Source organism: Crocuta crocuta, unplaced genomic scaffold (genome assembly GCF_008692635.1).
Source record: "Crocuta crocuta isolate KB4526 unplaced genomic scaffold, BGI_CrCroc_1.0 scaffold290, whole genome shotgun sequence".
NCBI lineage: Eukaryota > Metazoa > Chordata > Mammalia > Carnivora > Hyaenidae > Crocuta > Crocuta crocuta.
In genome coordinates, this window is record NW_027527429.1 from 2,424,913 (window position 1) to 2,434,042 (window position 9,130).

Sequence of the window (9,130 nt, forward strand, 5' to 3'; positions counted from 1 at the left end):
CTCCTGCCCCCTTAGGAAAATACCTTTCACGGGCCTGTGGCCCCAAGACGAAGCATGGATGAGAAGGGTGAAGACAGAGAGGCAAGAAGTTCATCTGCATGGCAAAGTGACGGAGCAGTGGGCAACCGGACCCCAGACCATTCACCTGGAGGGTATTTCCTCCCTGTGATTCTGTTGCTCTGTTCTGGAACCTTGGGGAACACAACAGCCCTGGGGCAAATGTTTTGAGGAGAGAAAGTAGAGGAATGGTGTCCATTTCACCCCCTGCTTCAAAGGCACAACAGCGCAGGAAATAAACCAGTGAGCAAGCTATCCAAAGTCAACAGAGGCAGGTGAAGGCTCCCGGACAGACTACCGGGGGTCAGAAGCCCAGGCCAGCTTATTTGGTTTTCAGAGGACAGAGTGACGGACTGTGGAACATCCAAGAGGCTGATTATTTCGCACATTTTTTGTTTTACCTTTAAATTGTTTTTTAATAACTTCCTACTCTATAGATGTAATATCTTTTTCATTCTCTCTGAGAATACTAATATAATTCTTTTAATTTTAAGGATTAAATACAACTTATTTTCAATTCTAATTATAACATTTATAACTTAACGCATTTCTCGATGTTCCCTGAGCTGTGTCCACTTTCCTCAGGGCCAGTTGTTCCATCCGGGGTCTTCTTACTGGTCGTCCAGGTCATCAGTCGCCCTGGATGTCAGCCGTCCTTGGTGTGGGCCTTGGGCTCGGTGGACGCACAGGGGACTGTGGGAGGGAAAGCTGGGTGGTCGGAAAGGCGGCATGGAGAGCAGCCACAGGCCTGGCCACAGGCTCCTAGGCACGGGGCGGGCCCCAGCAGGGCAGAGCTGCCTTCACTTTGCTCCTTTGGTGTCCCATGGGTGACGCAGGCCCCTCAAGCTGTGCTGCTTCTCCCTTGGTCCCAATTCCCGCATGAGACCCCCCTCCTCAAAGACTGAATATGGGGTCCCCTGTGTCAGGCATTATGCAAAGGAGACATCTCATCTCCAGATTTATCTATGATTGAGATCTCTGTATCCCTAACACACCGCCAACACCAACCTGCACCCAGCTCACACAGCACGGAAGAATCCTGAGCCACTCTTTCCAGCCTCAGACGAAACCAGGCTGAATAGGATCCTGTGTGAGCTCCCCTGGGACCCCATGGCCTTGAGTCGTGACTAAGGACTCCAGAGGCTCAAGGAATGGTGGAGGCGGGAGCCTGGCTCGGCACCGTGGCGGCAGCTCCGGCGGGCTGCGAGCTGAGGTCCATCGCCTGCCCCGGACATCTCATCCGCAGCCACAGCGCAGGCTTCTGACACGAAGACCCCCGCAGAGGCACCAGGCTGCCTGCAAATCACCCGGATGCTCAGGAAGCAGAATCCCCACTCCCTGCATGTGCACACGCACACCCATGTATGTTTACACACATGCATGTAGGCACTCCCCCATGTGCATGCGCGCACACACATACATACACATGTACACAGGTGCACACGTGCATGCAACCTACACATGCACATATGAGCACAAGTGTGCACACACGTGTACGTGTGCACACATATATAGGTACACACATGCACAAATATTCCTCTAAATGCTCACATATGTGCACGTGTACACATGTATTATGAGCACATGCATGCGCCCATACACGTGTGCATATGAACACAAGTATGCACATGCATGTACATTGCACACGTGCTCCTCTAAACATTCACATGTGTGCACATACACACATGTACATATGAGCACATGCATGCACCATACACATGGACGTGTGTACACACATACGTGCCCGCCTACACGTGTACATATGTGCACACACTCCCCCACACCCACCATGTGGCCTCAAGGTAGCATCACTCTAGATTCCTCTAGATATTCTATGTGAGACTCTGGCCTTTTGCATCTGTGTCCTGGGGCTGCCATAACACAGCACCCTAAACTGGTGGCTTCAAATAACAGGTATGTGTTCTTTCACGATTCTTGAAGCTGGAAATCTGAAATCAAGGTGACCAAAGGCTGTGCTCCCAACCGAGGCCTGAGGGGAGGGCCCTTCCCTGTCCCTCCCAGCTCCCACGGGTAGTTGGCAGCGTGCCTGGGCTGTGGCTGCGAATCTCCAGGCTCAGGCACTATCTTTGCATCACCATCTCCTCTGTGTGTCTGTGTCTCTCCTCGTCTGTATCTTATGGGGACATTTACCACTGAATTTAGGGCCACCCAGATGACCCCATCTGACCATCCTTAACTTAATTACATCTGCAGAGACACTTTTTCCAAATAGAGTCACACTCTCGTGTCCTGGGTATTAGGACGTCCATGTGTAGGCTCACCAATGCACAGCACAGCAGCGGGACTTAGAGCAAACGGTGGGGGTGGGGTCCCATCGTCCACTGCTCACTCACGATGGCCCAAAGCCACTGCCCGCCCACTGCCCAGTGGAGGTAGGTGCCCGGGGCCCAACACCCAGAGAGTGTGGCCACCAGCCCGGAACAGGGCACAAGGGGAGCCTCTCCAGGATGGTCATTAGGACATCCTGGCAGAGCTCTTGAACCCAGCCTGTCCCTCCCTCACTCCGCTATGCTCATGTTGCCAGAAAAGCAACTGAAGCTGACCCCGGAGACAGCCAAGGCATCCTCCAGGCCCCAGAGTGCCCAGGGCTCAGGGCTTCCCCAGCCCCAGTGCGGTCATCACACCATCCACAGAGGGGGTCCCTTTGCCCACGCAAGCCCTCTCTGCCCCAGATGGAAGCGTAGCGCCCACTACCGCCCATGCCCTTGCCTGGGGTCTTGCCTCAGACTCAAGAGACGGAGGAATCCAGCCACACCCCCACCTGACCACCTGACCCCCCGCCACCCAGAGTCTCCTGCTCTTGAAACAACAGCCACACCGTGTCAGCCCTCACAACTTGGGCATTGGGGGTCCCGGCCACTTCCCCAGAGGACCCACCCGATGCAGCCGTCGCTGATGGTTCTGCACCCCCAGACCTCCGGGGGCCCAGCTCACGTCACAGAGAAGCCGTGCATTATGATGCGTGTGGAGTGGACCCCTCATGAGTGTCCCGCCCCCCGGGGCCAAGCAGTGGCTTGGTCATCCTCACAGCTCTGTCCCCCCCGAACACCGCAGGGGGTGGCGGGTCCCCCCATACTCTGCGCCCGAGCTCGGCCCCATCCGTCCAGATGCTTCCAGCAGTGGGAAGGCCAGAGGAGAAACGGCTCCAAGCCCCCCTCCACTGGTAGGTTTGGGAAGGGGAGACCTGTCTTGGATGGGGCCCGTGGGACCCGGGGGGTGATTGTCCCCCGGAATTTGGGGGTCCCAGTTTGTCCCCTGCCGTGCATGGCTGGACTTTAATATAACCTCCTTCCACACACCGGGGCGTCCGTTCCCAACGCCTCGTGTTCAACAAGCCCTGGAGAAAATTCCTTAATAAACTATGAGTGTTAATACCCAGTGCAATAAATAAGACGCAGTTAAATTTTACCCGGGGGAAAAGAAGTAGGTACTTCAGAATCGTAAAAACATAGCTTTTCCACAAAACCGTCAGTATTAGACAGAAAGGGAGAACAAAAGGGCACTCGGGTTTGTTCAGACTGTTCCATTTGTTTATACTAAGTGCACACAACATAAAAATCACCTACTCAATCTTTAAAATCAGTCTTCTCCATCCTGGACATGAAAGCTGGAGTTGAGGGAGTTGGGGTTTTTTGTTTTTTGTTTTTTGTTTTTTTTTAATAACTCCAACCCATTTGGTGGGATCCAAACAGTGAGAAGATACAAATCTCATTTTTAAAAACATTATCTAGATTTCTCTTTAAAAATTAACAAAGGAGACACACAAGGCAGGCAGGCAAGTGGGGACAGTCTCCAGGATCCTCTGGGCTGACCCCCCCCAGGGGCAAGAAGCCAGGAGGGGCCTCAGTCCGGAGCCCCTTTTCTAACTGGCCGAGGGGGCGGCTCCCACTCCACCACCGTCCCCCACAAGCAACACGCAGGCATCACCAAAGAGAAGATTCTACTGCTCCAAATAGGGGATAAATGGGGTCCCCGGAGAGGCACTGTGTCAGAGGCCAAGTGAAGGGCCAGCCCCCAGCTCTGCCCACTCACCGGGGGACCCAGGGTGTGACTTAAAGCCACTAACTCACTGAAGCCCCCTTTCTTTGCTAAAACCCAGAGCCCGAGGCGCACCGCCCAGGGTGGCTGAGTAGAGCCAAGCCATCGGGAGCATGTTCACAGGGCCCAGGACAGAGACTGGCACCAACTGGCAGTGTTTATATGATGAGTAACCACCGTTACTATAGTTTGGTACAGACTTGCTCCTTGGAAGGGCAGATCACCTTAAAATTAAACTGGAAAGGAGCTCATGTCAAAGATGGCATCCTGAACACCAAAAGCGCAGCACCGCCGGCAGCACAGTGTTTTAACAGCCTGAAGCCACGAAGACAGACAGAACCAGAAGAGGTAACAGCGAGAACAGGAGATGGGCGAGCGGAACCGACCAGTCAACCCCACGGAGCGCCCAGAAGGTGAACCTGGAAGAGGGAAGGGCCGCAGGTGGGAGGAGTGACTGCAAGGGGCTCTCCACGTCCCCTCCTCCGCCCTAGCTGCCCAGTGAGGGCAAACCCAGGGTCCCAGGTTCAAGGACAGAGCGGAGGGAGCGGGCACCACACTGAACACCATGCAGTAAGCAAACCTCTCTGTGCCGAGACCTGCAGCCTCCTTCCGGGGCGCCCGGTGCTGGTGCCGGACTTACCCTGCAGGCTGCAGCCTGAAGGCAAGGACCTGACTCCTGCAGCACCGAGCCCTGCCGGAAGCCATCAAAAATCACCTGCCACCGGGGGCTGCCAGGTAAAATACAGGAAGCCCAGTTCAATGTGGATTTCAGGTAAGAAACAAAGAATTTTTAGCGTAACTATGTCCCACACATATTTGGGGCTTACTTATGCTAAAAAAGTATTCGTTGTTTTTCTGAAATCCACATCTTCATGTATTTTTATTTGTTAAATCTGGCAACTTCATCCACCCTCCCAAACAAACACACACATGCACGCATGCACACACACACACATGCACGCAAGCACACATGCATCCATGCACACATGCACATACACACATGCTCACGTGCATACATGCACACGCTCACTTGCACTCACATGCACATGCACACCCCACATGCACACACGTACCCATGCACACACGCACATACACACATGCCCACGTGCGTGCATGCACATACATGCATACACTCACATGCACATGCACATACACGCCTGCACGCACACATCCACAGCTTATAAATGTTTTTTAACCATCTCCGTCTTAGATATGAGCCATCAAAGATCATGATACTTTTGAGGAGGCCCTGTGATGGGGACAGGGTGGCAGGGTCGGGGGACAGCAAAGCCGCTTAGAAGGAAGCAAGCTGGCACCCAGAGTTGAGGAAATCTGAGACTTTGGCGTATCCGTGCTCAACGAGTGTGCAGCACTGGCGGGGTAGGACAGCCATAAAGAGACACCTCGTGTGACAATTCAGAACGCCAGCGACAAAGAGAAGGTCCCGGGAGTTTCCAGGGAGAAAGCGAGCTTGTCTGCACAGGACCGAGCCTCACAGTGGCATGGGCCTTCTCGGCCACAGGCTCCGAAGCTGGAAGAAAAGGAACAGTGCCGTGGAAATTCTGAGGAAAACGGTTTCCAACCTGGATTCTAAGCCCAAACTGGGTAAAATAAAGACATTTCAGAATCGCAAGATCCTCCCAATTTACTGCCTGTCCACCCGTTCTCCGGAATTCCTGGAGCATGCGCTCCACCCAAGGCTCAGGAATCAACTAGCCAGGAGACCCGGGGGCGGGGACAGAGGCCATGGGCCAAGACGAGACGCAGAGCTGGGGCCGGGTGCAGGGAGACCCCGAGGCCACCGCCCGGCAGCCGACTCCGGCAGGGGTGGGGGGTGGGGGAGGGGAGTGCTGATCCAGAGCGGTCCAACCAAGTAACCGAACAAAGTCATCACAGGCCCTGAGGACTCAAAACGCTGTCAGGCAGGGAGACGTCACCTCCCTCTCAACATGGCTCAGCTGTGAGTGGTAAACACACGACTCATCTGAGTGAGACCCTGGTGACCCTACTGAAGATGGTGCGACAGGAAGGGCCTGCACGCGAGGCGGAGGGGAGCCCCGTGCTGTGGCATGTCAGCAGGTCTGACCATTGGGCAGTAGCCACAGGCACGTGTCCTTCGACGACCTGCGTGGACACGAGGAAACGCCTCCCGAGGGGGGCCTGGGAGCGGCCGCTGCTCTGCGTCTTCACTCCAAATTCCGTGCATGCACAGCTGAGAGAAAGAACAACTAAACTCTTTTTAAAATAGAGTTCTGTTTTGTTTTAATCTAGGCAAGCATCAAGCCAGAGCCGGAGTAAAGACTAGGAATTTTCAGCAGGGCTACGAAGCTCCCCGGCTCGCCGATTCGACAGCCCTGCGCAGGGTACTTGTGTGGGGCGGGGGGCCCCTGGAGCCTCGGGGATGCTGCCCGTCCTAGGAAAAAGCAGCTTTGAGCCAAGTCCTCTCACCTCTTACCCTTTTTACTCAGCTGCCTCCCCCTGAATCCTGGGGCGGCCCGGTCAGGTTCCTACTTCTGCTCTAACAAATTACCGCCACTTTAGTGGCTTAAAATAACACACATTGATTATCTTACAGTCTGGAGCTCGGAACTCCAAAATCGGTGTCTGCGTTAAAACCGAGGTGTCTGCAGGCTCTGTTCCTTCTGGAGGCAGCGCCACGTTCAGGACGGTCTGGGACACTCTCTCCGCCCCGAGATTAATCCTTAACTTAATCTCATCTGCAAAGACTCTTTAGCCTTGGGAGCTGACATTTACGGGCTCTGGGGACAAGGACGTAGATACTTGGGGGCCGTTCCTCCGTCCGCCCGGGCCTGGTACGGATCGACGTGACAACAGGGCAGGAGGGCAGAGGGGGGCGGGCGGCCACCAGAAGCTGAAACGTCAAGGCAACAACGTCTATTGGAGCCTGAGAAAAGCCCCCCGAACGGCACGAGAATAGATCTGTGCTGTAAGCCGCCAGATCGGGGGAAGGTTCGCACTGTGCCTGGGTCTTAATTTATAACGGAGACTGAGTGTTCACACGGGGGGCGGGGGGGAGGCTCATGCCCTTGAAAGAAGGTTCAAGCCTCCCACCACCCTGGGGACAGAGACGCGCCACACCACGCAGGGGGCCACGGAGCCGGCCACACACGGAGGTCAGGAAGCAGACAGAGGCACCGGGCTGCGCCTTCACGACCACGGTGGCAGGAAGGAGCCGGGGAGGTGTCCCTTGGGGGTCAGGAGAGCCGTGGGCCCACGACAGCACTGCTCGGGCCACGAGCGTGGCCCTGTGACCCGGCAGACACGTGGGGACCTCGGGAGTAATGTGTCAGGAAGTTCACGTGGGATTGGCAGTGGTTAATACATAACTGACACATTATCCCAGCAGCCCAAGGAAACTAACATGCCGCTCCTGGGAAGTAGCTTTCTGGCATCGTCGAGCAGAGGCCTGACAGTGGAGAGGAAGCCAGGAGCCAGGCTGCAGGGGCTGGTGCCGGAGGGTGGCTCTCCTCCCTGAGTCCCGGGAGACTGCAGGGCACCCTGGGGAGCCCCGTCCAGGAGTCTTGGACGTCTGACCCCATGCTCAAGACCGGTTGCTTGGAAGCCACAGTCCCCTCAGCGTGGACAGGGCATCACCACACGGAGGGCGGCAGTGAGGAGGATCCTGGACGGCCTCGGTCAACATGCCGATCTGGGGCTGACGGTGGTCAGTGAAAGATGCCCGAGGGGACACGCTCTGGGCTCTCATGGCCCAAGGAGAGCCCCAGGAAGGCAAAACCCCAAACAGAACGGCCTGGGGAAATCTGCCGAGGCTGGGCCCCTCTCTGCGAGCGGAGCCTGGAGGTGGAGGAGGTGGAAGGCCCCAGAACGTTCCTGAGGTCTTCGCCAGCTCAGCGTCTCAGGGTGCGCTGAACTTGGCTGTGGCCGGGAGGAAGAATTACGGCTTGTGAGTCGGGAAAGCGAGAAGCAGCCTGGGCTCCCCCCGCCACCCCTCCCGCGTGAGACACTGGGGTGGGAAGTTCAGGATGAATTTCAACTGTGAAGACCAAGGTGATTTAGAAGGTAAAACATTTGCGTTTGTGTCAGATTTCTACACCTTCCCCCGCGGCGGCCTGGCGCCCCCGCTCCCCACACCGCATCGCTCAGCCTGCGCCCCCCTGATGACAGCCGGCTTCGGGGGCTCACGTCTGCAGGTTAGAGCCGTCCACAGCCCTCCCGCTCCCCCGGGGCCCACCGGAGCCTTCCGCGGACCTGCACCTCTGGCCGGGCCACCCGGGGAGGAAGCGCGCTCTCCTGCCTGTGGTCTTCCCAGCACTGAGGGGCCAGATCGCACACACTGTCCCCATTGTACGCAGGAGCCCGGGCTGGCCGGGGGCCAGGCTCACCCCCAGCCCCCGTTATTACAGATTTTTAAAATCCTAGTATTTATGCATTTGGTGTGGTAGCTATGGGTTGCTGATGTACTTAATTTCACCGCTATATTGAGTTTGAACGCACTGAAAGGAAAACACGCAAATATAAAGCAAGGCCTGGCCCAGCTCAGCCCAGAGAACAGGTGTTTCCTATCTGTGTCTCCCTCGCTCCGCGTCTGCCCTGCGGGCCACTTTCCGGCCGAGGAGCTAGGTGTGCCCGGAGGGGTTTCCTTTAAATGGCTCTGTGATCAGCAGGCAGGACCCAGGGCCCAGCTGGACTCCCCTCGGGACAGCGCGCTCGTAGGCCTTTAAAATATAGCAGATTTAGCAAGAGGGCTCATTGGTCGTGTAAACGACTGAGCCCCAGGGTTGACCGTTTGCAAGCATCAGGTACTTTTTTTTTTTTACTTTTTTTTTACATTTATTTATTTTTGAGAGAGTGAGATAGAGTGTGAGTGGGGAAGAGGCAGAGAGAGAAGGAGACACAGAATCTGAAGCAGGCTCCAGGCTCCAAGCAAGTGTTCAGCACTGAACCTGACATGGGGCTCAAACCCACAAACCTGATCATGACCTGAGCCGAGGTCAGACATTTAACCGACCGAGCCACCCAGGTGCCCCTGTAC

At 55.8% G+C, this 9,130-nt stretch overlaps 2 long non-coding RNA genes across 6 annotated transcripts; one reads left to right on the plus strand and one right to left on the minus strand.

The window, feature by feature from the left end:
- Nucleotides 1-604: 604 nt before the first annotated feature.
- Nucleotides 605-2,980, minus strand: LOC144227136 (uncharacterized). The gene is made up of 3 exons (XR_013333858.1): nt 2,956-2,980; nt 1,066-1,353; nt 605-750 (listed from the first exon to the last, which is right to left on the minus strand). It is a non-coding gene; the product is annotated as an uncharacterized LOC144227136 (long non-coding RNA).
- Nucleotides 2,981-3,091: 111 nt separating this feature from the next.
- LOC144226155 (uncharacterized) lies at nt 3,092-8,527 on the plus strand. 5 transcript variants are annotated; one of them, XR_013333541.1, is made up of 3 exons: nt 3,092-3,241; nt 4,178-4,888; nt 6,388-8,527. It is a non-coding gene; the product is annotated as an uncharacterized LOC144226155 (long non-coding RNA). The 5 variants fall into 5 exon arrangements; XR_013333542.1 differs by having other exon boundaries at nt 4,178-4,851; XR_013333543.1 differs by having other exon boundaries at nt 4,178-4,529.
- Nucleotides 8,528-9,130: the final 603 nt, after the last annotated feature.